Genomic DNA, 24,590 nt, shown 5'->3' with positions numbered 1-24,590 from the left:
CTCCACTCTTGTGTTAATATCTATAATTTCCTGCCCTTCAACCCTGAATAATAAACCCCAGACTCTGAATAATACAGTCCTCTGCCTGGCCTCTCTTGTATGAACTCCTTGGGAACACAGGGTAAAATCATACAAGTTCCTGGACGGGTGCCAGTGAAAACAAATGGTTCCGCTAGAACTCTCATGCGTATAGGTGGCAGTGTCAATTGGTACAACCACTCTAGAGAGCAGTTTGGTGGTATATTTGGTCCTCCATACCCAGGATTCTGCATTTGCAGATTCAACCAAACACAAATCTCTTGGTAAGGAGCTTGAGCACCCATAGATTTTGGTATCCAATGGGCCTGAAACAAATCTCCTGGGAATAAAGAGGAACCATATTTACAAAAACTAAACATAAGCAAACACTACAATTTAGCCATTCCATCTACAAAAGCTAAACACAAGCAAACCCAGGCAAACACTATGATTTAGTCATTCCATTCCTGGATATCTACCCATCAGATATGTACTGTACCTTCATTGATCAAAAACATGTACCAAGATATTCATAACCAAAGTATTCATTATAGACCCAAAGTGGGCTTTACCCAAATGCCCATCAACTGTAGAATGAAGAAATCTTTTATGGTTGTTTGCACATGGAATTCTTATAGCAATAGGAATGTACAAACTATTGATGTACAAACTATATATTGCTAAAGCAATATACATGGACCTTACTAATTCAATGCAGGATGAAAGAAGCCAAATATAAAGAACATTTTTACTTAAAAAATGTTGTTGAAGTATATTAGATTTACAAAGTTGTGTTAGTTTCAGGTGTTATTTTCAAATGTACTGCAAAGTGATTCATTTATAAGAATCACTATATATATTTATATATATTCATTTATATACATATGTGTATTTTCTCAGATTCTTCTTATTACAGGTTATCATAAGATAATCTATCTTGAATATAGCTCCTGTGCCATACTGTAGGTCTCTGCTGTTTCTTTTATATATAGCAGAATATATGTGTTAATCCCATATTCCTAATTTATCCCTCCTCTCACTTTCCCTTTGGTAACCATATGTTTGTTTTCTATCTGAAGAACACTTTATTTGAGTTTATGTACATAAATTTTAAAAACAACATCAACAAAAAATCAATCCACAGAGTTAGAATTTGGAATAGCAATTACCCTTGGGGTGAAGGGTTAAGAACTTAATCAGGACACAGGGAAGTTTCTGGGGCATTGATAATGTCCTGTTTCTTGATATCAATGCTGGTTACATGCGTGATTCAGTTTGCACAAATTCACTGAACTCTATATGATATGTGTGCAATTTTGGGGATGTATTTTATATACCTCAGCAAGAAGTCTCAAAACAACAAAATACAGTCTCCAAATACATCTGGCTCTTCCTTCAGCTGTAAGGGTCTTTTAAATATAAACAAACAAGTTCTGGCCTACCCTTTTCCTTTCCTTTCTACAAGCATGATTTTACCTTTTATTATAAGACAAAAACTGAAGTTTCAGAAGGAGCATAGTTATGAGCTCTGTGGAAGTTCCCCTTCTGTCTGTCTTTATATTCTTGTGTTAGCTAACTGCTTTTGCTCTCTCATAATGTTGCTGCAAGAAAAGGAAAGATACACCCAGCTAAAGGCAGAGTTCCAAAGAATAGCAATGAGAGATAAGAAAGCCTTCCTAAGTGAACAATGCAAAGAAATAGAGGGAAACAATAGAATGGGAAAGACTAGAGATTTCTTTAAGAAAATTAAAGATACCAAGGGATTATATGCAGAGTACATCATGAGAAATGCTGGGCTGGAAGAAGCCCAAGCTGGAATCAAGATTGCCGAGAGAAATATCAATGACCTCAGATATGCAGATGACACCACCCTTATGGCAGAAAGTGAAGAGGAACTAAAAAGCCTCTTGATGAAAGTGAAAGTGGAGAGTGAAAAAGTTGGCTTAAAGCTCAACATTCAGAAAACGAAGATCGTGACATCTGGTCCCATCACTTCATGGGAAATAGATGGGGAAACAGTGGAAACAGTGGCAGACTTTATTTTGGGGGGCTCCAAAATCACTGCAGATGGTGAGTGCAGCCATGAAATTAAAAGACGCTTACTCCTTGGAAGGAAAGTTATGACCAACCTAGATAGCATATTGAAAAGCAAAGACATTACTTTGCCAACAAAGGTCTGTGTAGTCAAGGCTATGGTTTTTCCTGTGGTCATGTATGGATGCAAGAGTTGGACTGTGAAGAAAGCTGAGTGCCGAAGAATTGATGCTTTTGAACTGTGGTGTTGGAGAAGACTCTTGAGAGTCCCTTGGACTGCAAAGAGATCCAACCAGTCCATTCTGAAGGAGATCAGCTTTGGGATTTCTTTGGAAGGAATGATGCTAAAGCTGAAACTCCAGTACTTTGGCCACCTTATGCATAGAGTTGACTCACTGGAAAAGACTCTGATGCCAGGAGGGATTGGGGTCAGGAGGAGAAGGGGACGACAAAGGATGAGATGGCTGGATGGCATCACCTACTCGATGGATGTGAGTCTGAGTGAACTCTGGGAGTTGGTGATGGACAGGGAGGCCTGACGTGCCTCATGGGGTCCAAAGAGTCAGACATGACTGAGTGACTGAACTGAACTGAAGGGACTATTTCATGCAAAGATGGGCACAATAAAGGACAGAAAAGGTAAGGACCTAATAGAAGCAGAAGATATTAAGAAGAAGTGGCAAGAATACACAGAAGAACTATACAAAAATGATCTTACTGACCTGGATAACCATGATGATGTGTGATCACTCAACTAGGGTCAGACATCCTGGAATGAGAAGTCAAGTGGGCTTTAGGAAGCATCACTATGAACAAAGCTAGTGGAGGTGATGAAATTCCAGTTGAGCTATTTCAAATCCTAAAAGATGATGCTGTGCTCAATATGCCATCAAATTTGGAAAACTCAGTAGTGGCCACAGGACTAGAAAAGATCAGTTTTCATTCCAAAGAAGGGCAGTGCCAAAGAATCTTCACATTACTGTACAATTGCACTCATTTCACATGCCAGCAAGGTAATGCTCAAAATCCTCCAAGCCAGGCTTCAACAGTACAAGAACTGAAAACTTACATGTTCAAGCTGGATTTAGAAAAGGCAGGGGAACCAGAGATCAAATTGCCAACATCCATTGGATCATAGAAAAGGCAAGAAAATCCCAGAAAAACACCTAATTCTGCTTCACTGACTATGCTAAAGCCTTAGACTGTGTGGATCACAGCAAACCGTGGAAAATTCTTCAAGAGATGGGAATACCAGACCACCTGATCTGCCTCCTGAGAAATCTGTGTGCAGGTCAAGAAACAATAGTTAGAAACAGACATAGAACAATGGACTGGTTCAAAATTGGAAAAGGAGTACATCAAGGCTGTATATTGTCACCATACTTATTTAACTCATGTGCAGAGTACATCATGTGAAATGTTGGGCTGGATGAAGCACAAGCTGGAATAAAGATTGCCGGGAGAAATATCAATAACCTCAGATATGCAGATGACACCACCCTTATGGCAGAAAGTGAAGAGGAATTAAAGAGGCTCTCAATGAAGGTGAGTTGGACACAACTGAAGTGACTTAGCAGCAGCAGCAATGAAGGTGAAAGGGGAGAGTGAAAAAGCTGGCATCAAACTCAACATTCAAACAACTAAGATCTTATCATCCAGTCCCATCACTTCATGGCAAATAGATGGGAAAACAATGAGAACTGTGACAGACTTTATTTTGGGGGGCTCCAAAATCACTGCTGACAGTGACCAGCTATGAAATTAAAAGACGCTTTCTCCTTGGAAGAAAAGTTATGATGAACATAGACAGCGTATTAAAAAGAAGAGACATTACTTTGCTGAAAAAGATCCATATAGTCACAGCTATAGTCATGTATAGTTGTGAGAGTTGGACCATAAAGAAGACTGAGTGCCAAAGAATTGATGCTTTTGAACTGTGGTGTTGGAGAAGGCTCTTGACAGTCCCTTGGACTACAAGGAGATCAAACCAGTCAATTCTAAAGGAAATCAACCCTGAATATTCATTGGAAGGACTGATGCTGAGGCTGAAGTTCTGATATTTTGGCTGCCTGATGAGAAGAGTTGACTCATTGGAAAAGACCCTGATACAGGGAAAGATTAAAGGCAGGAGGAGAAGGGACAACAGAGAACAAGATGGTTGGATGGCATCACCAGCTCAATGGACATGAGTTTGAGCAAGCTCCAGGAGGCAGTGAACAATAGGGAAGCCTGATTGCTGCAGTCCATGGGGTCTCAAAAAGTCAGACATGACTGAGCGACTGAACTGAATGTTGCTGCAGGGGACTGACCATGCATCTCAACCCTTCAGCTCCTGCTCTCATCACTTAGTTCTGCATTCTCTAAATCTTATGTAGTAAGATTCCCAGAACAGGAACTCTATTTACCTTCTCCCTTATTTTTACAACAAGAAGCATCATAGGTTGCTGACTCATCTACATTTGAATTGGTTGTGCTTAGTCACGTGCTCACTCTTACTCCAATTAGTCATTACTGGAGAGTTAGATCATGTGATGCAAACATAGCCACCTAGTCAGCAGGAGCTTTAAGGAAAGAGAGTGCAGTGCAGTGAGTACCAATTTATATCTATAAATTCACCTTAAATGTTTAGTCTAAAAGATTTATTTTTTAATTTAGATTCTCCCAAAGCAGAGCCTGAGTCAAGGACTTGGGAGGTCATCCCAGGGAGCAGGAATGAGGGCTCTGGTAAGGAAGAAAAGCCAATACAAGCATGCGTTGTCAACATCACTGCTCTGAGCAATGGAGCTCAGTTCCATGGGCACCTCTGAAAAATTTACAGAATGCCTCTCAGAATCCTCCATTCTAAAGAGGAGAGACAGTAGCGCACTTTTTTCTTTTCTTTTCTTCTTACTTTACTAAGATATAATTAGCATACAACGTTTTGTAAGTTTAAAGTGTACAAGGTGATATTTGATATGTGTTCATATTGCAAACTGATTATCACAATAAAGTTAACTAACACATCCGTCATCTCACATAATTACAATTTTGTGTGTGTGCAAGAACATTTAAAATTTACTTTCTTAGCAACTTTCAAATATATAATGCAGTATTAACTATAGTCTCCATGCTGAATATTATATCCCCAGAATATATTCATGTTATAACTGGCAAGTTTGACCCTTTGACCAAACCTCCTGATCACCCTCATCTGGAGCTCCTGACAGCCACTATTCTAGTCTCTGTTTCTGTGAATTCAGCTTTTTTCGGGTCCCACATGTAAATGAGATCACATAGTATTTGTCTTCTTTTATCTGGCTTACTTCATTTAACATAATGCCCTCAAAGTTTAGTCATGTTGTCACAACTAGCAGGATTTTCTTCCTTTTCTAGCTGAATAATATTCTATTATGCATAAATACATTTTTAAATGTAGTCATCTGCTGATGGATACTTAGGATTGTTTCCATGTCTTGAATTATGAATAATGCAAGCAGAAGCCTTTAATTCATTAATTCACATTCACATGGGTGTGATTGATTCCCCCACAGAGGGATTAATTCCCCAATCCCTCTAAGATTGCTTGTACTGAGCAAGCTGTCACTGGTGCGCATGGCATTGGAGAAGTTCCGGACAAAAGGGAATACTCTAAGTACAAACCAGAGGCAAGATGATGCCTGCTCGAAAAGGCCGTACAGGACTATTTACCCAGCCATGGCTGCAGTCAAAGCTGAGGCCAAGAGACCATGGATGGATCTCCCACTGAGAAATAGTTAACAACCCTTGTTGTCTCCATTTTCTTGTCTACTCTCTGCAATAAATCTCTGACCCTTCCTGAACTTTAATTCAACTCTTGGGCAGGAACACCATGAAATTCAGCATAGTTTCTGGATACAAAACCAAGAAAAAACTTTTCAGCCTCTCTGGAATATCTGATACTTTTGACCTCTGACTTCAAAACTCAATCTTCATGTTTTAAGAAACCACTTTCTTCTGAAACTTCTCAGTCTCCTTTCTTTTTTCTCAGTCTCTGAATGTTCTCTTCCTCTGCCCATCTTTTAGGAGTTGATGTTTCCCTACGGTACTAAATTTGGTTCACTTCTCACTCTACATAAAGCCAACATTCCCTGTAAAAGCTTCAGCTACAGCCTCCAGGCAGATGTTTAAAACTAGATGTTTAAAACTGGGGCTTCTCTTCTGAAGCCCCAAATCACATATCTGCCTGCCTACTAAACACCTCCTCCCAGCTCACCCACAGACATTTCAAATTCATCATGACCCACAATGAAATGCTTACCACTCCCCCTTACAAAGTTCTCTCCTTGGGACTGAAGCCAGGTACCACTCACTCCCTCACAAAATCTGTTGCCAAGCCTTGTTTACAGCACTTCCTAATATCTCCCTTCTCTTGCCCTCTTCTTATCTGTGGCTATATCTGGAAGATCATTGATTCAAGACTAGCCTCCCCCAGGGGATAGATGCTTGGGTTCATACCACTCCCAGTGGAGAAGGCAATAGCACCCCACTCCAGTACTCTTGCCTGGAAAATCCCATGGACGGAGGAGCCTGGTAGGCTGTAGTCCATGGGGTTGCCAAGAGTCGGACATGACTGAGCGACTTCACTTTCACTTTTCACTTTCATGCATTGAAGAACGAAATGGCAACCCACTCCAGTGTTCTTGCCTGGAGAATCCCAGGGACAGGGGAGCCTGGTGGGCTGCCATCTATGGGGTCACACAGAGTCGGACACGACTGAAGCGACTTAGCAAAAAAAAATTCCACTTCCAGAATGAACTTAAAAAATCACCAATCTGTTCATGTTATGTACCTTCAATCTTTCAATGGCTACCTTTAAGATAAAGAACAAGGTTTTCAACAGGACATATAAAGTTATTCATGATCCAGTGGCTGCCAAGAAATAGGACTCATTTATTATTATTGCTCCCTAGCTTACTAAGATGCTTAAGTTTTCTGGAAAAATGGGCTTCCCCTGCACCTACCTCAATCTCCGAACCCACTCTAGAAAACACCTGCTCATGCTTAGGACTTCATTCAGGCATGAGCTGAAGTCTTCCACCGCCCTGACTGCTCTGAAGGAGATTTAGGCACTGCCTACCCACTCTTCCAGAGCACCCTATTAGATCCTCACGTATGACATGCATCATGTTGCACCACAAAATTTGCCTTTATATTTGTCTCTTTCTTGACACTATAAACTTGTATCAGTTACTATTTTTGTGTAACAAGCAATCACACCAGCTCTGTGGTGTGCAACAATAAATATTAATGTCTCACATTCAGTTCAGCAGATCTGAGCTGGCTGGTTCTGCTGGTTTCTGCTGGGCTCCTTCATGCCTCTGTGGGTCGTTGGATTTCCCTCTGGTCTTACTTTGGCTGGGACAGTTTAGCTTGGATAGCACTGTTCCATCTGTATCTTATCCTCAAAGGTAGAGATTTGACTTCATTCATCACGGCACTTGATAAGGATGTAGCAAGATAGCTAGTTCATATTTAGTATGTTAAACAGAAAGCACTAAATTGAAGCCAGCAGCACCCCCTACTCTTATTCTCATAAGTATGACTCTTTTTCACTATTTCCATGATTATGATGTAAGACTTTATACCCCTTGCAACCTCTCAGCAGACCATTCACATACTGGTATTTTATTCACATACTGGTATTTTATCCACAGGGTAACTTGTTTGCCTTCTCTGGAGCTATTGGAAGGAAAGCTCCTCTGGTGGTTTAAATTCTTTGATGTTCCCTCCAGTAGATGAAACCTAATTCTCTTCCCTTTTAGTGGACATTTAGTGACTCACTGCCAAGGAACAGAATAAAGCAGAAGCGCTAGTGTGTAACTTCTAAGACGAGGTTGTCAAAGCCCTGTGACTTCTTCCCTGTTTCCTCTGGGACCACCAGCTCTAGGAGCAGAAGGCAGTTGCCAGGTCATGAGGGCACTCAAGCATCCCTATAGAGAGGGCTTCATGACAAGGAACTGAGGCCTCCAGCCCAGGGGCACAGGAATCAGCCTCCTGAAAGCAGATCCCGCGGCTCCGTCTGAAGGCTGTAGTAGTCCTGTTATCAACCACAAGTTCATGTGCCTGGTGCACAGTGAGGCTGAACAGTAAAACACTGGAGTTTGGAGCAGAGAAAGATTCATAGACGGGCCATACTTTGCAAGGTTAAGTGGGTGGTCATGTCCCTCAAAATTCTGAATTCTTGGAAAGGGTTCAGGAAAGCATTTTTAAAGGCCAGGTGAGGGAGGGCCATCGCCAGATGTGTGATCAGCTTGTGCACAATTGTCTGATTGGTTGATGATGAGGTAACTGGGCAATTAACATTGTTAATCCTTAGGCGCCCAAAGATCTGGGGGCTAAGTGCTCATGATCTTCAAGTAGTTTATTTCTTCCACTTGGTGTTGGTTTTAGCATCCGAAAAACTCAGGGAATATGCATGAGATACGACTATCTGGGTGGGCTTCCCAGGCAGTGCTAGTGATAAATAACCGGCCTGCCAGTGCAGGTAGACGTAAAGAGACTGGATTTGGTCCCTGAGTTGGAATGTTCCCCTGGAGGAGAGCGCAGCAATTCACATCAGTAATCTTGCCAGGAGAGTGCCACGGACAAAGGAGCCTCATAGGCTGCAGTCCATGGGGTCAGTCAGACCTGACTGAAGCAACTTAGCACACATGCACGCACTATTATCTGGGTACTTCAGAGAGGAGCTACAGCAAAAGATATGGGGGTGGGATCTGTCCCAGGAAGGCCCATAGGGTCCTACTCAGTTACAGCCCCAAACAATATTTTGACAGGAACTTCACGAGAGACCCTGAATCCGAATAACCCCTGATTCTCAGAAGCTTTGTGAGACAGTCTATGCTTGTTGTTTTAAGCTGCTAGGATTGGGGAGAGTTTGTAACATAGCAAAAACCCTCTTTAATGGACTCTACACATGGACATCATCAGATGGTCAATACCGAAACAGATTGATTATATTCTTTGCAGCCAAAAATGGAAAAGTTCTATACAATAAGCAAAAACAAGACCAGGAGCTGACTGTGGCACAGACCATGAACTCCTTGTTGCCAAATTCAGACTTAAGTTGAAGAAAGTAGGGAAAACCACTAGACCATTCAGATAGGACTAAATCAAATCCTTTATGAGTATATAGTGGAAGTGACAAATAAATTCAAGGGATTAGATCTGTTAAACAGAGTGCCTGAAGAACTAGGGACAGAAGTTCCTGACATTGAACAGGAGACAGGGATCAAGACCATCCCCAAGAAAAAGAAATGCAAAAAAAGAATGGTTGTCTTAGGAGGCCTTACAAATAGCTGAGTAAAGAAGCTAAAGGCAAAGGAGAAAATGAAAGATATACCTATTTGAATGCAGAGTTCCAAAGAATAGCAAGGAGAGATAAGAAAGTCTTTGTCAGTGATCATTGCAAAGAAACAGAGGAAAACAATAGAATGGGAAAAATTAGAGATCTCTTCAAGAAAATTAGAGATACCAAGGGAACATTTCATGCAAAGATGTGCCCAATAAAGGACAGAAATGGTATGGACCTGACAGAAGCAGAAGCTATTAAGAAGAAGGGGCAAGAATACACAGAAGAAATGTACAAAAAAGATCTTAATGACCCACATAACCATGATTGTGTGATCATACACCTAGAGCCAGAGCCAGACATCCTGGAGTGTGAAGTCCAGTGACCTTAGGAAGCATCACTACAAACAAAGCTAGTGGAGGTGATGGAATTCCAGTTGAGCTATTTCAAATCCTAAAAGATGATGCTGTGAAAGTGCTGCACTCAATATGCCAGCAAATTTGGAAAACTAGGCAGTGGCCACAGGACTGGAAAAGGTCAGTTTTCATTCCAATCCCAAAGAAAGGCAATGCCAAAGAATGCTCAAACTACCACACAATTGCACTCATCTCACATGCTAGCAAAGTAATGCTCAAAATTCTCAAAGCCAGGCTTCAACAGTACATGAACTGTGAAATTCCAGATGTTCAAGCTGGATTTAGAAACACCAGAAGAACCAGAGATCAAATTTCCAACATCCGCTGGGTCATCCAAAAAACAAGAGAGTTTCAGAAAAATATCTACTTCTACTTTATTGACTATGCCAAAGCCTTTGACTGTGTGGACCAAAATGGGAAATTCTGAAAGAGATGGGAATACCAGACCACCTGACCTGCCTCTTGGGAAACCTATATGCAGGTCAGGAAGCAACAGTTAGAACTGGACATAGAACAACAGACTGGTTCCAAATAGGAAAAGGAGTACGTCAAGGCTGTATATTGTCACCCTGATTATTTAACTTATATGCAGAATACATCATGAGAAATGTTGGGCTGAATGAAGCCCAAGCTGGAATCAAGATTGCCGGGAGAAATATTAATAATCTCAGATATGTGGATGACACCACCCTTATGGCAGAAAGCAAAGAAGAACTAAAGAGGCTCTTGATGAAGGTGAAAGAGGAGAGTGAAAAAGTTGGCTTAAAACTCAACATTCAGAAAACTAAGATCATGGCATCTGGTCCCATCACTTCATTGCAAATAGATGGGGAAACAGTGGAAACAGTGTCAGACTTTATTTGGGGGGCTCTAAAATGATTGCAGATGGTGACTGCAGCCATGAAATTAAAAGACGCTTGCTCCTTGGAAGAAAAGTTATGACCAACCTAGGCAGCATATTAAAAAGTAGAGATATTACTTTGCCAACAAAGGTCCATCTAATCAAAGCTATGGTTTTTCCAATAGTCATTTATGGATGTGAGTGTTGGACTGTAAAGCAAGCTGAGCGCAGAAGAGTTGATGCTTTTGAACTGTGTTGGAGAAGATTCTTGAGAGTCCCTTCAACTGTAAAGAGATCCAATCAGTCCGTCCTAAAGGAAATCAGTCCTGAATATTCATTGGAAGGACTGATGTTGAAGCTGAAACTCCAATACTCTGGCCACCTGATGTGAAGAACTGACTCATTAGAAAAGACCCTGATTCTGGGAAAGATTGAAGGCAGGAAGAGAAGGGGATGATAGAGGAAGAGATGGTTGGATGGCATCACCAACTCAATGGACATGAGTTTGAGTAAACTCCAGGTGTTGGCAATGGACAGGGAGGCCTGGCGTGCTGCAGTCCATGGGGTCGCAAACAGTCGGACATGACTGTGCAACTGAACTGAACTGAACTGTAACACAGCAACAGATAACAAATATTTGTTATTTGAATAACAAATTCAAATAATTGTGAATAAATTATTGCACCTTCCCCTAACGATCAGGTTCCATAATTGCAACCTTACAGTGGCTTCTAAATAGCGTAAAGGGGAGAAAAGACAGCAGCAAAACCCTTACCTTGGAAGCCCTCTTTTGTTGTTGTTGTTTAGTCACTGAGCCATGTCCAACTCTTTTGTGACCTTGTGGACTGTAGCCCAAAAGATTCCTCTGTCCATGGGATTTCCCATGCAAGAATATTGGAGTGGGTTGCCATTTCCTTTTACAGGGGATATTCCTGACCCAGGGATCAAACTTGAGTATCCTGCATTGCAGGTGGATCCTATACTGCTAAGTCACCTAGGAAGTCCCTGGAAGACTTCTGCTGCTGCTGAGTCACGTCAGTCGTGAATGACTCTGTGGGACCCCAGAGACGGCAGCCCACCAGGCTCCCCTGTCCCTGGGACTCTCCAGGCAAGAACACTGGAGTGGGTTGCCATTTCCTTCTCCAATGCATGGAAGTGAAAAGTGAAAGTGAAGTCGCTCAGTCGTGTCTGACCCAGTGGTGCGCCATTGCCTTCTCCGGGAAGACTTCTACCTAATACTTAAAAAAAAAAGAGAGAAAGAGAGAGACAAAAAATATCTCTCTACCTTCCTTGGAGGCTAATGGAAAACAATCAAGTTTTAGGAGGGACTGTTAAATCTGACTACAAACACTGTCCCGGAAATCTGAGTTGGGAATTTGTAGAAGAACTAAAAAACTCTAACATCATCCCTTTGACTGAAACCCAGTTCCTAATTTTCAGATTCCATATTTATCCACTACCCCGTCAGAACAACTAGACTGCCAGAACTCTAAAATGACACCCAGTTTCTTGAAGTGTCGCATGCTTTGTGTTCCGTAGGTTGGCTCTGAGACATGAAACACTGCTGGAGAACTCCTGTTTTAAACCCAAAGGTGATAATGAGGGAAATTGTGAAACTCCTAAAAATCATGGGAAAAGGGATCCGCGTTTGTGGTTGTAAGTTATGGTTGTTTAGGAGGCAGGAGAAGGAAAACGGACAGAGGAGGAGACTAGAAAAAGAGCATGGCAGAAAATAAACACAGGCTCTGCAGGTGCAAAGTGGAGGGGAGCCCCAGGTCAGAGGCCTCAGGAAGCTTCCGAGCAGGCTGAGCTGGAGGTCTTGATGGGCAGGTTCACAGGGGAGCGGCCACCCACCCACACACAGCCAGCTCTGGCCAATTATGTGAGGCCTTGGGGATCCTCACATCTCCCCATTAGCCACTGAACAGCAGCATCTACCTCCTCTTCATGCCAAGAAACAAACACTTGCTAAGATGCCACTTTGCACTCAGCATGGTACCAAACCCAGAAAATACAAAAATTAATAAGGCCCTTGGGGATTCAGAACTTACCAGGGAAATTGACTTAGGGACAGTCATACAAGAGAATAGGGGAAAAAATAATAGAGCAAAAGCAACGAGAGAGGATTGTTCAAGGAACTGTGGGAGGGACTTCCCTGGTGGTCAGTGGCTGAGACTCTGTGTTCCCAAGGCAGGCAGCCTGTTCCCTCCCTGGTCAGGGAGCTAAATCTCAGAAGCTGCAGCTAAGAGTTCACATGCCACAACTTAAAACAACAACAACAAAAATCCCACATGCCATAACAAAGATGGATGTTTCTGCGTGCTACAACTAAGACCCAGTGCAACCAAGTAAATATTCTTTTTTTTTAAAAGAAAGAAACTGTGGGAGACGGAGGAGGTGTGTTGACTCAGACTGGGGCCTGGAGGTGGTGGGAGGAGGGGTCTAGAAGTCTCCCTGGAGAGGCAGCACCTGAGCTGCAGACAGGCATCATTCTGTTGGAGTGTGTGTTGCAGGGACAGGTAATACCAGAAAAAGGTAATATTCCAGTTGTAATACTTTCTGATGGTTTCTATAATAAATTACCATAGTTGGGTGGCTTAAAATCATAGAGTTTTATTGTCTCACTGGTCTGGAGGTTACAAGTCTGAAGTCAGGGTGTTGATAGAGCCATACTCCTTATAGAGGCGCTAGGGCAGAATCTGTTCCTGCCTTTTCCAGCTTCTGGTGGTTGCAGGTACTCCTTGGCTTAAGGCCACATCGATCTCTGCCTCCATCTTTACAGGGTCAAATTTCCCTCTGCCTGTCTTATAATGACACATGATTGCATTTAAGGCTCCCCTGAAGAATCTAGATAATCATCCATGTCAAGATCCTGAATAATTATAAAGATGTAAAGATCTGTAAAGATCCTTTCCCTTGCCAGACTAACAGTTTCCAGGGATTAGTACTTAACATCTTTGAGTGACTTTTATTCCATGTGCCACAACAACCTAAGACCTACATGTGCAAAGACCACGGTAAGTGGGTATTTTAGCCACCCTCCAGCTGAAGGAAGAGTGAGCAATGAGGAAGGTAGACATCTAAGCATGAAGCACGTATTTACAAAGATTGAGGACATTGGGGAAAGTCAGGAGGTCAGTGAACATCAATGGAGGGGTCCCAGGGCCTGCAAATTCTTACTGAAAGCACTGATGGGAGGTGCCCCACGCAGACGATGCCACATGAACCAGGGGAACCCACCACCAAGGCTTGAGTGACATTGGGGTACTAAAGGGTGGTCCCCTGAGCCAAAGAGGCACGTCTCTTAGTGCCCTTCACGCCCCAGAGCTCCGCAGGGGCTCAGGTTGAGGCTACAGATGAGACCACACCTCCGTCCCACTCCTGCCTGGCTTTGCCCTGCTCTCCTCACTCCATCAGTTTCCTCCTTAGTGCCTGCCCTAAGTAAGAATCCTCATCTCAAGCTCAACCTAAGATAGCTTCTTCCCCTTATGACGATGTGGATCTCAGGATGGTGTTAGCTAAGAGGTCAGCAAGCAGAAGTTCAAAACAGTTGTCAATGAGTTCTGGGAGAATGCTAATTCTATACGCACTAAAATGAGGGAAGAAAGTTTTAGCAACAAAATTGATATTCAGTAAGTGTTAATAGATACCAAAAATTTGATGGTCTGCACAAAGTAGAGTGTTTTTCCCTTTTCCCCGTAACTGGTTTCTAATTAAAGTCTATTCCTTTGGCACTTATCTCATTCCTCCTTGCACTGAAAATTTGTTTTTGCAACACATGTTTCGTTTTCACTAACTAAAGTCTTAAGTCTTTGTGGATGAGGGCCATGCAGTAGGGCCTTCCCCCCATAATGCCTGTCACCATAGCTGCCATTCAATCAGGTGCTTCACTAACACTCAAAGTTCACATTCACCTGGTTTACATGGGCTTTAGCATTTACAGAGCACTTCACGTACCCAAAGTGTGGCCGTGGGCTGGTAGCACCAGATTCACCTGAGAGCTTGTTAGAAACGTAGAATTTCAGCCCGCAGCCCAGATCTGCAAGTGAGAGCCAGCAGGAAACCACTGGCAATGGATAGATTGGAGAGACGATTGTGGACAGAAAGCCACAAAGAAGTGCGAGAGCAGCAGGAGCTGATCCTGCCCCAAACCTGCCTCCACTGTGTCCTGCCTTAGGAGTGCTGGGCCAGGCCAGTGCAGCCCCATTCCGCCACTGAGCTTCAGACCCCATGTTCAACACAGGCTGCTTCAGCAAAGGACTTCCCTCAGCCTCTGTTTTCTCATCACTGAAACAGGAATAATCTCAGTACTAGCTTACACTGCATAAATAAATTGTGGTTCATCCATGGTACAAAGGAATACTGTGCAACCTGAAGAATGAGGTGGGCTTATATCTGTTGCTATTAAAAAATGGTCAACTTATATTTCTATGTAACACAAGATTCTGAACAGTAAATTGTGCACGTGTCTGTGTGTGTGGTTAAATATAAAAGATGTTGCGTGTATATGTGCATTATACACATATGTATACATTGCCTATGTGTGTTCCACATATGCATTACATATTGTGTGAAGTTAAAGGATTCATTAACATAGACACACAAATAATTATTACTTATATATTGTGTATGTGTGTGTGTGTGTAAGAGCTCTCCAGTTTTAACCTGTCATACACACATACTGATTATAGGTGAGATTCAGGAATATCAGTGAAAATAAGAACATCAAATTCTTGTATATGAGAAATGTACTTTCTAAGAAGGCAGCCAACAAAGAATTAAATACATGAATAGGATAATTATAGATTGTGACTAATGTTATGAACGAAGCTATCTGAATGGTCTGATTGCAGCTTGGGAGAGGCTTGTTGATAAAGGACAGTGAGGATCTCCAGGAGGAGGTGATGCTTAAGCACAAACTGATGGAGAGTGTGGTGACTCACATTGCTAAGGAAAGGGCATTCCAGAGGGAGCAGTGTGGGCAAAGGCTCAGAGACGGAAGGGGCTGGGCTTATTTGAGGACAAAAATAGAGCAGGTCAGCAGAATAGGATTATAATAAAAGGATGGAACAGTGTTTTATAATAACCTCAGATGAGCAAGCATGGTATGCAAATCTTGAGAACTGTGCTAACATATTGGATTTTATCCTAAGAACATCATGGACATCACCAGATGATCAATACCAAAATCAGACTGATTATATTCTTTGCAGCTGAAGATGCAGAAGCCCTATACAGCCAGCAAAAACATCACCACAAGTTGACTGTGGCTAGATTGTGAACACCTTATTGCAAAATTCAGAAGTAAATTGAAGAAAGTAGGGAAAACCAGTAGGCCATTCAGGTGCAACCTAAATCAAATCCCTTTTGATTATACAGTGGAAGTGACAAATAGATTCAAGAGATTAGATCTGATAGACAGAGTGCCTGAAGAACTATGGACAGAGTTTGGTGACATTGTACAGGAGGTGGTGATCAAGACCATCCCCAAGTAAAAGCAATGCAACAAGGCAAAATAGTTGTCTGAGGAAGCTTTACAAGTAGCTGAGAAAAGAAGAGAAGCTAAAGGCAAGGAGAAAAGGAAAGATATACCCATCTGAATGCAGAGTTCCAAAGAATAGCAAGGAGAGATAAGAAAGCCTTCCTCAGTGATCAATGCAAAGAAATAGAGGAAAACAACAGAATGGGAAAGACTAGAGATCTCTTCAAGAAAATTAGAGATACCAAGGGAACATTTTATGCAAAGATGGGCTCGATAAAGGACAGAAATGATATGGACCTAACAGAAGCAGAAGATATTAAGAAGAGGTGGCGAGAATACACAGAAGAACTATATTAAAAAGATCTTAATGACCTGGATAACCACGAAGGTGTGATCACTCACCTAGAGTCAGATATCTTGGAGTGAGAAGTCAAGTGGGCCTTAGGAAGCACCATTACAAACAAAGCTAGTCGTGATGATGGAATTCCAGCTGAGCTATTTCAAATCTTAAGATGATGCTGTTAAAGTGCTGCACTCAACAGCCCAGCAAATTTGGAAAACTCAGCAGTGGCCACAAAACTGGAAAAGGTGAGTTTTCATTCCAATCCCAAAGAAAGGCAATGTTCAAACTATAACAAAATTGCACTCATCTCACATGCTAGCAAAGTATCAGGTTTCAACAGTACATAAACTGAGAACTTCCAGATGTACAAGCTGGATTTAGAAAAGGCAGAGGAACCAGAGATCAAATTGGCAACATCCATTGGATCATAGAAAAAGCAAGAGAATTCCAGAAAAACACCTACTTCTGCTTCATTGACTACACTAAAGCTTTTGACTGTGTGAATCATATGAAACTGTGGAAAATTCTTCAAGAGATGGGAATACCAGACCACCTTACCTGCCCCCTGAGAAACCTGTATGCAGGTCAAGAAGCAACAGTTATAACTGGACATGGAACAATGGACTGGTTCCAAACTGGAACAGGATTACATTAAGACTGTATATTGTTGCCCTGATTATTTAGCTTATATGCAGAGTACATCATGCAAAATACCAGGCTGGATCAATAACAAGCTAGAATCAAGATTGCGGGGAGAAATATCAATAACCTCAGATGTGCAGATGACACCACCCTTATGGCAGAAAGTGAAGAGGAACTAAAAAGCCTCTTGATGAAAGTGAAAGAGGAGAGTGAAAAAGCTGGTTTAAAACAACGTTCAAAAAACAAAGATCATGGCATCTGGTCCCATCACTTCATGACATATAGATGGGGAAACAGTGGAAACAGTGACAGACTATTTTCTTGGGTTCCAAAATCATTGCAGATGGTGACTGCAGCCATGAAATTAAAAGATGCTTGCTCCTTGGAAGAAAAGCTATGACCAAGATAGACAGCATATTAAAAAGCAGAGACATTACTTTGCCAAAAAAGATACGTATAGTCAAAGCTATGGTTTTTCCAGTAGTCATGTATGGATGTGAGAGCTGGACCATAAAGAAGGCTGAGCACCAAAGAATTGATGCTTTTGAATTGTGGTGTTGGAGAAGATTCTTGAGAGTCCCCTGGACTGCAAGAAGATCAAACCAGTCAATCATAAAGGAAATCAGTCCTGAATATTCACTGGAAGGACTGACGCTGAGGCTGAAGCTCCAATACTTTGGCCATCTGATGTGAAGGACTGACTCATTGGAAAAGACCCTGGAAAGATTGAAGACCGGAGGAGAATGAGATGACAGAGGATGAGATGGTTGCATGGCATCATGGACTCAATGCACAAGAGTTTGAGCAAGCTCCAGGAGATGATGAATGATGGGGAAGCCTGGTGTGCTGCAGTCCATGGGGTGACAAAGAGTCAGACCTGACTGAAAGACTGAATAACAACAACAATCAAAAGTTTTATCTAGGGGAATAACACCCTCTGAAATGTGTTTTTAAAAGATCCCTTGCCTGCTGAGTGGGAACAGCCTTGTGGGGAAAAGTGAGGGAAAGTGGGGCTGCTTCTAAGAGGCCCTAGCACAGATGCTTTAAACTAGGGCAGTGACTGTGTAGGTGGAAAGAAGTGAGCAAACTCGAGAATGACATTGAAGATAAAACCAGAACTAGACCATGGATTAAAAGATAAAGGATTGGTATGGGAGTCAGTCGGCCCTTGATTGATCTAGATTGTCTCTACCTGAGACAAACGTAACAACTCAGTTCTGCTCCATATATCTTTCATTCTCCAGCAAGAAAGGCTGGGCACATGTTCCTGGAGACAGCAGAGACACAAACCACAGTGGAAAGGAAGAAGCTCCTTTTCAAGCCTCTGCCTGAGTCACATATCCCATTGGCTCATATCCCATTGGCTCATATCCCATTGGCTAAGGCCAGGTAATATGGATAAAATCAGAGTCAAAGGGCAGGGGAGCAAGCTCAGCCTCTGGAAGGAAGACGCTGGAAAGCCACAGGGCCAAAGGCGTGGATACCAGAAGGGCTGAAGAATAGGAAGACAGAGCTTTTCAAAGGACTGGCAATGCTACATTAACAGCTGGGGACCGGAGACAACAGAGGTTAACATGGTCCTGAAATGTTGAAAGTGATAAGTGCCTGTCACTTAGGAAGCCAAGGATTAAAGTGATGAAATCAATGCTAGTCTGTGAAGTGCCTTAGGGTCCAAGGCTATGCCAAATATTCAGGATTCTCTGCTCTCTGACCAGTTTTATTTTATCTCAGTGAAGCAGAAATTGTGGGACAACACGAGACAGGCTGGTAAACAATTTCATTTTCCCTTTAGTTAAACTATAAGTCCTTCTCAGTTATTATTTAACTGGTGCCTTCCCTGAGTGCCTCCCTGATAGCTCAGTTGGTAAAGAATCCACCTGCAATGCAGAAGATCCCAGTATGATTCCTGGGTCAGGAAGATTCCATGGAGAAGGGATAGGCTACCGACTCCAGTATTCTGGCCTGGAGAATTCTGTGGACTGTATAGTCCATGGGATCCCAAAGAGTCAGACACACCTGAGCGACTTTCACTTTTTCCCCCTGAGTGAGATTTGCCTGGGTCCCACACCCCCAGCCTCACAAAGCCCATAGCAATTTCTCTAGAGGAAGCAGAATTTCTACTACTATCCTCAGGCAACCCATTCCAACAGTCAGGTGAGGGTGGTGGTGGTGGTGATGTATGGTCACTCTTTTTTTTTTCCACTTAGGACATAAATTATAGGTATCCTTAACGACATCAATTGTAATGTAACCTCATTGGGACAAGAAAGGATAAGCAAGTATCTCCCTAAAATTTCTAGAAACATAAATAGCAAAGAAATAGGACATTTAAACCAACAAGAGCTTTTAGCATTAGGTCTGCAGATGTTGCTTGCTTCTCTCCAGCACTGTAGATCTGTGGCCTGTCTCTGGGAAGGAGCGGGAAGCCTTTGGGCACCTTGCTCAAGAACAGGAGATAAAAGTCATGCTCTGGCTATCCCATCTGCTTCCTTGAAGAGGGAAATATTATAAAACAGTAATGCCAGGGCTCCAGGCAAAGCAGTTTCTCAAGGGATCTCTGAGTTAATTCAACCAACATGTCTTCTTCCATGTAAACTTAGAATCATGATAAGGGTGGGGCAGACGGCTGCTGAATGCACTGGCTGTTGGCGGACAGTGCAAATGAAAAGGTACCATCTGTTCAGTTGTTGAAAAATGATGATGCATAAATGCGACTTTTTTTTAATGTTCCATCTGGGTATAACTGAATTGCCTTTTTAAAATAAAAAATATCCTTCTTTGATATAAATCCTTTCTTGTAATGTTCTCCGTCCATTCTTTGTTTTTTTCTGTAGGGTTTATTTCATGAGAAGTATGATGTGAAATATTAAAAGCTAAGAACAAAGGCCTCTAGGGGATGACTGTGGTGTTTTTGTTTCTTTGCCTGACTTGTTCTTTATTTTCTTGTCATTTCAAAAATACTTTCCATATGCAAAATTTCCTCTCACCCCCACCCCCCAAAAAAATACCCTTACTGAATAACTGGAAAGACATGCGGAAGGAAATTATCAGTCTGTTTTCTACATAGAGGAAGAAAACAGCAGATGAATTTGCCAAAATACCCAGTCGCCCACATTTCTAAACCAAGAAAAGGTGTAATTAATCTCCTTTTAGAAAAATTGTGTTGGTTCTCAATAACATTCTGAGAATAATAGTAAGGGCAATTAGAAGCACAATTTGAATTCAGAGTGACTACCTTTTGAAGCATTGAAAGCATAAGCAGGAACAAAAGTATATGGAGGAGTCTTTAACATGCCTCTCTCCAGGTACAATTATAGATTTGAAATCTGCTGTTACTTTACCATGGCAACCTTCATACTTAATTTCCCAACCGTTGAACTCCTGTCATCCTATTCCTTTGAGAGAGCCCTTCAACTACTGCTTTCCCTGAACCCATGTCATGTCATTGCCTTAAAAACCTAATATTCCTCCAAGTACATGCTATGAGCACACTTGCCCAGACCAAGAACAACAGCAAAGACTAGGAAGAATTTAGCTATGTTCTCAGCAAAAGCACTTAGATGTGTTCTATCTGAATGATGGATACCAACAATTGAATGTAACTCTGAACAGTGCCGACTTTGAAAATAGAAACTTGGTTTCTTGTTCTATGCAATTCCCTTTAAATAAAGTTATTAACTATCTACAGTTGCTGGGAGCCTCAGGAAATACATGATTAGAATAAACCATATTGTCTGATCTCAAGAAGTTTACAAATATGGAGGGAGAACTAGAAAGCTGCATCACCTGGGACTTTGTTAGAAATGCAAATTATCAGACCCCACCCCGCCCCCACCCCCCGCCCCCGCCCAGACCTTCTGAGTCCAGATCTCGGGGAGGCAGGCATAGAAATCGATTTTCACAATTCTTCCATGTGATTATGATGCTCTCTAAACTTTGAGAATCACGGCTATAAAGCAATAGAGCCATCGCACTGTAAGAGAGATACAAAGTGCTTTGAGTAAAGGGAAAATCACATCTGCTTTGGAAGGAGGACTTCCAGGATTGACTGTTTCTATAAAGCTTTAAAAGCTTGCTAAGATATTGAAATGTAGGGAGTGCAGTGGAAGAGGACATTCTGGATGAGTGAAGTGAAGTGAAGAAACAGAATTAAGAAAGCAGAAGGCAAATCAGAGAGTCTAGATTGATGAGCATGGAGGGAGATGGAGAATGGGATCAGAAGACAGGTTGGGGTCTCAAGTGCCTGCTGAGGAATGAGCTGTCTAACTTGGTGGGCGATGACAAGCCACTCCGGTTTTTAATCAGAAGAGTAACAGGATTAGAGGGGTGTTTTTGGAAGATTCATCTAGGGTTTCCACAAGATAACGGTGTAGGAAGACATGCAAAAAGTGGGAAACAATTGAATCGACAATTGCAATGGTTTGGGTAGGTGATAATAAAAAGTTTCAACTAGGGAGTTTTCAGCAGAGATAGAAAAATGAGGAAATTAATTGGAGAAGATTTGAAGGACTAGACCAATAAGATTTAGCAATTAATTCTACATTAGGAGGGAAAGAATAAGGAGAATCAAAACCTTGGTTTACAGCAAGAGATTAGTAATGTCATAAACCAAAGAATAAAGTAATTAGGAAGAGGAGTTGGATTTGGTAGGGATTTGTTTTGAACGTGCTTAAGGCTCTGTGGTAGGGTCATTATGAAATTGGGAATGCAGGCACAGAGTTTATAATATTTACAATGTTTCAGCTGTGTAGGGCCCTGCCTGGCTAAGCACATGACCTATAATATAGGCACATGACCTATATTCTGCGAGTCAACCTCACACTGACTTTGTGAGAAGCATTATTATACCCATTTTTTATTACCTAAATTAGATTCTGTGGCATATACAGAAAATCTGAGCTAACAATGGCTTAAACACATAGAGTTTATTTTAGCATGTAGAAGAAATCATAAAGTGCAAGGCTGAACAAATATGTCACAGCCAACAGAGTCATCAGGGAGTCAAGTTTCTTCTAAAGTGCTCTTCAGCATCCTACAGTGGGGGACTCCATCCTCAAGGGATCTCAACATTCAAGATTGCTACTGAAGCTCCAGCCATCAGGGAGGTGATGGCTAAAAAATATGAGAATGGATACTTACTGAATATAAAGAACAGGAGGCTGGAAGAAAGAGCTTTTGAAGAATGACCTGAAGGGATACCTGCAAGGATGCCCAGAAGAAAGAAGCATCGTCCCCACCACAGGCAAGGAAACAGGCTTCAGTACGAAAGGCGGAGCAGGCAAGCGGTGTCCAGTGGTGCGGCCCTCAGGGCTGAAAAATGCTTACTGGATCGGAGAGGGTGAGGTCCTTGATGACATTCCAAAGAACAACATAATTCAAGTGTTCTGTGGCAGTAGATCTTAGAATCAAGGAAATATTAGGTGGTGAAGCAATAACGTCTCTACCATAAAGTTTGGTGCTTTGGGGAAAGAGAAAATCATGATAGTGGCTGAGTTGAACAGTGTTGAGGTAATGTTTCCTTAGATTAGAAGACCTGAACATAATTTCCTTTTATGATGTCAGGTCTCTGGGAGACTAGATTTAAATTGCTTGAATGTGCATTGAGACAACAAAGTATGACTTCTTCTATGATCAGCAGCTCCAATCTGATTCCTCCCAGGGAAAGTGAAGCAAATATTCGCTGATATTATATCATAATAAACGGCTGATATTACATTTTGTAAAGGCTGTCTGATAATCTTAATTAATTCATTTTTGTTTTTCACTTCAAAAGCTGGCTGGAAAATCATCTAGCCCTGCCTTGTGTTCTTGAAGAAAAATTAAATTGCAAAAGCGAGGATGTTTCATTAGCCTCTGCCCTTTCTCAAGGTCAGCGAAGGCTCTCTGGATGCTTTTGCAAGGCTGCAGAATCTGAAATAGCAGGGCTATGGCTCCATTTCAGCAAAAATAAATATCATATTACAATACATTGTTTTTGCAGCTGACTGAGGCTTTGGTGTAGGGGAGATTTCATTCTACAATTGCAAATAAAGAGAGAAGTTGCTGGCAGGGCAATGTACAGTGTTTGCATCATTCTTTATGAAGCCATTTTCTCCCCTCAAGGAGTGCATTCCCAGAAGACTTTTTCCCCCAACAAGCATCTGGTGTTTCTGCAGTGCTCAGCATGCATGACTTGCTTTGAAGGCTGTTAAAAATCAAGACAGATAGTTGGACCAGCTTCCTTGGTACATTTCATTCCTCTCTCCCTAACTTTATCCCTCCCCCTATATCCTGCCTCCTCCAAACCCTTACTACAAAACTATAAAAGACGGGCAGAGACTAAAACTACAACATACTTTGAAAGTCTAATTTTTTAACCTGAAGCTAGTGAGCCATAAAACCCTAGGAGCTAAAAGCTGCCTCAGACAAATCCAAATCTTCTAGCTTTAAAATAGCTACATATATTTTACCATTTTAGCTATTTTGAGGTAGATTTTCTCACACATGTGTGCTTATTGAAATTAAATGTGTTTCATCTTAATCCTCTTTTTTCTGCTGGAGAGAGAACAGAGGGCACTTGTTTTCTAATTCGTAAAGAATAAATTTGAGCACCTGGGGTAGGCATTAAGTCATCTGACTATGTGATATCTATCTAAACTGATTATGTCTGATGCTGCTTTGGAAACTATGTACATGTAGGCAAGGGAGTTGACTTACTTGAACCTGCCTTTTAGTGTACAGGTGTTACCACAGGGCTGTCATGGTTTGTATCCCTCAGAAACAAATCCTAAGAAGAGATTTTGAGGAAAAGTATCTTATTTTGGAGGTGATCACAGGAAACTCTAGTAGGGGAGTGGGAGAATGAGCAGGGAAGAAAAGATATTTAATAAGATCAGATCAGATCAGTCGCTCAGTCGTGTCCGACTCTTTGTAACCCCATGAATCGCAGCACGCCAGGCCTCCCTGTCCATCACCAACTCCCGGAGTTCACTCAGACTCATGTCCATCGAGTCAGTGATGCCATTAAGCCATCTCATCCTCTGTCGTCCCCTTCTCCTCTTGCCCCCAATCCCTCCCAGCATCAGAGTCTTTTCCAATGAGTCAACTCTTCGCATGAGGTGGCCAAAGTACTGGAGTTTCAGCTTCAGCATCATTCCTTCCAAAGAAATCCCAGGGCTGATCTCCTTCAGAATGGACTGGTTGGATCTTCTTGCAGTCCAAGGGACTCTCAAGAGTCTTCTCCAACACCACAGTTCAAAAGCATCAATTCTTCGGCGCTCAGCCTTCTTCACAGTCCAACTCTCACATCCATACATGACCACAGGAAAAACCATAGCCTTGACTAGACGAACCTTTGTTGGCAAAGTAATGTCTGTGCTTTAGAATATGCTATCTAGGTTGGTCATAACTTTCTTTCCAAGGAGTAAGCGTCTTTTAATTTCATGACTGCAGTCACCATCTGTAGTGATTTTGGAGCCCAGAAAAATAAAGTCTGACACTGTTTCCACTGCTTCCCCATCTATTTCCCA

The sequence above is a fragment of the Bos grunniens genome, chromosome 13, assembly GCF_055505025.1.
Source record: "Bos grunniens cultivar Pamir isolate PY7600 chromosome 13, Bosgru_T2T1.0, whole genome shotgun sequence".
NCBI classification, from domain to species: Eukaryota; Metazoa; Chordata; class Mammalia; order Artiodactyla; family Bovidae; genus Bos; species Bos grunniens.
The sequence above is the reverse complement of the archived record's forward strand: the minus strand, read 5'-3'. Positions refer to the sequence as shown.